We start from the raw sequence: 4,318 nt of genomic DNA on the forward strand, positions 1-4,318 counted from the left end.
TCTTTATTATTGTATCTTTATGCCTTAATGTTGAAACACAGTTTCTACAAAGAATTCTTTTCCTGTCATTCAAATGTCTCATGTTCAATGACTTGTCATGTCTAAAATTACATATTTAATTTTTCACATTTAACATTTTTCAGGGTAAACCCCTGAATTTGAATCTAGAAATTTTGAATTACCAGGGAAAAGTTTTGCTGCTCTTAAATGTGTACATGAGAATTCTCCACAGATTTATGTAAACAGTACTTTTCTGCAGAGCACTCTCTTATAACCTGCTCAATAGTATCCAAGCAAAACAAATTTCTCTTTTAATTAATGAATATTAGAATACAAAATACCTAGAAAATACTTTTATAGATTGAATGTTTGTGTCTGCCTCAAATTCATATGCTGAAGCCCTAACCTTTCAGTGTGGCTGTATATGGAGATGGAGCCTATATTATTATTTTTTTGAGATTTTATTTATTATTTGACAGAGAGCACAAGCAGGGAGAGCAGCAGGCAGAGGGAGAGGGAGAAGCAGGCTTTCCGAGGAACAGGGAGCCTGACATGGGGCTCAATCCCAAGACCCCAGGACCATGACCTGAGCTGAAGACAGATCCTCAACTGACTGAGCCACCTAGGTGCCCTAAGAGGGAGCCTTTAGAAGAAGTAGTTAGGACTTCTACTTATGACCTCATTTAACCTTAATCCAATAGAATTCATTTCCTTATAAGAAAGAGAGACCAGAGTGCTCACTCTCTTTCAGTAGATAAGGAAGAGGTCATGGGAGTCCACTGTGAGATGGTGGCCACCTGTAAGCTAAGAGGACAGGCCTCAGAATAAAACGTATCTTGCTTGGACTTTCCAGCCTCTGCAATTGTGAAAAATAAATTACTGTTTTTTAAGCCACCCAGTCTATGATATGGTGCCCTCAGCAGATTAAGAAAAATACTAAACATATATATAACATTTTACTAAAAATTATTAATAAATAAATTGTATGTTCTTAACTATCCCAAAAAGCATATACTACAAAAAAGTTTTTTAAACTTTTGATTTTCATAAGACTATCATTTTAAGCTATATTAAGTGTATACAGATAATGTAGTAAGCATAATAAATTTGGAAGAAAAAAATAGTAGGTTTTGTTATTTACAGCTTTCCTTATTTTTTTTAATTTATAGCTTTCAACATAGGATCTGTCTGCTTGTCAATCTTTGATCTGAATAATGAGGGAGACTGTAGATTTCTGAGGTTATTAGCTGTGTTTTTGCTGTGTGTCTTGTAAAAAGCAATTATACATATGATCTGGAGCTCTCACTAAGAGAAGGTAATGAAGAAAAAAGACTCAAATCATCCCTTTCACCTTAGGAACCATATAAAGTTCTAATCAAGTTCCAACAGGATGGAGAATCTGAAAACTTGAACTCACTTTTTTATATACAAAGAGGGGTGAAAAAAGTAACTCCTAAAACTAAAAAGCAAAATCCAAGTTAATTATACTTTCATAAAATAGTGTTCCTATTCTAACTTTTATCCTTTAATCTGAAAACTATCTCTGACTTCCAGAGTGGTTAGGACAGTTTCCATGACCCAAAATTATATAAAAAAATGTTATTAAGATTTAATATGTGAACATATAAGAGTATATATGGAAAAATAGTTGATTAAATAGAATAAACAAGAGAATTGCTTAAAACCTAAATATGAAAATATTTAAAATGGATTTTCTGAAAAACTCATAATATTTATGATAAATTCACTTTTTGGCTCATCAGCATTACATTTAAAACACATACATGCACACACATACACACTTTCAAGCTATTTGACTTTTTTTCCCCCCAGAAATAAGATTTTTCTAAAGTCAATGATTTTTTTTTTAAAGTTGTAAATTGTCCTCTCTGAGAGTAAGCCCTATTTATAGGACAATCCCCCTAAACTGAGAGGGAGATTTCTGTGTACCTTGCCAGACCCCCATAAAGCAATGAATCATAATTCCCCCAAACTGGATTTAGATGTGAAATCTAAAATTCTTGACATTTGAGTGGACTTGAAATTCCCATCCTCCGTCAACATTCTATACTTTGTTTTCTTTAAGAGAATTTACTACTTTTATTGATAGGTTTTTTTTCAGATAATATAACCCCAAAGTGCAATTTTAAAAGAGTTAAATATTCTTCAAAGTGACTAACCATCATACCTGTAAAGTTATAAAGAAAAAATCCGGTTGTGCAGTAGTACTAGCAGCTTCCCTCTTCCCTTCTCGGACCCGGCGCACACCCCCCCACACCCCCATGCTGAGCTGCTACAAAGCCCCTGCCTGCGAGCTCATAGGAGCTTGGAACTGTCGTCACCCCTCCGACTCTCACCAGGGGGAAAAATGGTTGAAGCAGGTCGCCCAGGAAGGCTTTTCATTGGTGGCCTCAATACAGAAACAAATGAAAGAGCCCTTGAAGCACTATTTGGCAAATAAGGACAAATAGTAGAAGTTCTATTGATGAAAGATCGTGAAACCAACAAATCAAGAGGATTTGCTTTTGTCACCTTTGAGAGCCCAGCAGATAGATACTATGGATTCAGCCAGAGAGATGAATGGAAAGTCCTTATATGGAAAAGCCATCAAGGTAGACAAGCCACTAAACCATCCTTTGAAAATGGTAGACATGGACCACCTCCACCTCCAAGAAACAGAGGCTCTCCAAGAGGTCTTAGATGTGGAAGAGGAGCAAATGGAGGAACCAGGGGACCTCCCTTGCGTGGAGGGCACATGGATGATGGTGGCTATTCCATGAGTTTTAACATGAGTTTTTCCAGGGGGCCACTTCTAGTAAAAAGAAGACCACCACCACGAAGTGGCGGTCCTCCTCCTGAAAGATCTGCCCCTTCGGGACCAGTTCGCAGCAGCAGTAGAATGGGAGGAAGAGCTCCTGTGTCACACGGAAGAGATAGTGATGGAGGCCCACCTCGAAGGGAACCCCTGCCCTCTCGTAGAGATGTGTATTTGTCCCCAAGGGATGATGGATATTCTACTAAAAACGGCTATTCAAGCAGAGATTACCCAAATTCTCATGATACAAGAGATTGTGCACCACCACCAAGAGATTACACTAACCGTGATTATGGTCATTCCAGTTCACCTGGTGACTACCCATCAAGAGGCTATAGTGATAGAGGTGGCTATGGTCGTGGTCGCGACTATTCAGATCATCCAAGTGGAGGTTCCTACAGAGATTCATATGAGAGTTATGGTAACTCACGTAGTGCTCCACCTACACGAGGGCCCGTGCCATCTTACGGTGGAAGCAGTCTCTATGATGATTACAGTAGCTCACATGACAGATTTGGTGGAAATCGAGACAGTTACCCAAGCAGCCGGAGTGATCTCTACCCAAGTGGTTGTGAACGGGTTGGCAGACAGGAAAGAGGGCTTCTCGCTTCTAAAAAGGGGTACCCTCCTCCACGTGATTCCTACAGCAGTTCAAGTCGCAGGCACCAAGAGGTGGTGGCTGTGGAGGAAGCCAATCTGATAGAGGGGGAGGCAGAAGCAGGTATTAAAAACAAAACAAAACTTTGGACCAAAATCCCAGTTCAAAGAAACAAACAAAAAAGCGGAACCATTTCTGTCATAACTACCCAAGGACCACTGAAAGGGAACATTGTGTTACCTTTTTAAAATTTCCTGTTAAGCTCCCCTTCCATAATTTTTATGTTCTTGTGAGGGAAAAAAGTAAAACCTGTTTAATCTTATTTGACTTTATGACATTGCTTTCAATAAGCAAATGTTAAATGTGTTAAGACTTGACTTGTGTACTAGTGTTGTAATTTTTCAAGTTAAAAGTGTCCCTAAAGGCCACTTCCTATATCTGATTTTTCCCAGTAAATGAGGCAAAGCAATTCTAAGACCTTCTACAAACATCTAGCCTTCTAAAATGGAGAGGTGAATCCTTCTGCTATACAAACAAGCTAGCTACTAGAGGGTGGTCGGGGTATGCTACTCTTAGGATTCCAGAGTGTCTTCAAATGGAAATCTCAATGTTCTCAGTAATGAAAAACCTGAGATCAGAGGCTTATGTAAGGAAAGTGCTACTATTCACCCAGTAAATCCAAAAAACAAATGGATAATTCTAGCCATATTTTGCCTTTCTGACATTTCCTTGGGAATCTACAAGAACCTCCCTTTCCCCTCCTCCAATAAGACCATTTAAGTGTGTGTTTAAGCAACTACAGAATACTAAATAAAAAGTTTGGCCAAAATCAAAAAAAAAAAAGAAAAGAAAAAAATCCTTACTAAGTTTAAGCATATGAAATTAGAGCATAATCAAATAATGGA

At 38.2% G+C, this 4,318-nt stretch overlaps 1 non-coding gene and 1 pseudogene across 1 annotated transcript; one reads left to right on the forward strand and one right to left on the reverse strand.

Moving 5' to 3' along the window:
• Nucleotides 1–1,879: 1,879 nt before the first annotated feature.
• Nucleotides 1,880–1,973, reverse strand: LOC121480467. The gene has a single exon (XR_005984985.1).
• A 395-nt stretch (nucleotides 1,974–2,368) lies between these two features.
• On the forward strand, nucleotides 2,369–3,543 carry LOC121480163 (annotated as a pseudogene).
• The last annotated feature ends 775 nt before the right edge of the window (nucleotides 3,544–4,318 follow it).

Source organism: Vulpes lagopus, chromosome 21, assembly GCF_018345385.1.
Source record: "Vulpes lagopus strain Blue_001 chromosome 21, ASM1834538v1, whole genome shotgun sequence".
Classification (NCBI taxonomy): domain Eukaryota; kingdom Metazoa; phylum Chordata; class Mammalia; order Carnivora; family Canidae; genus Vulpes; species Vulpes lagopus.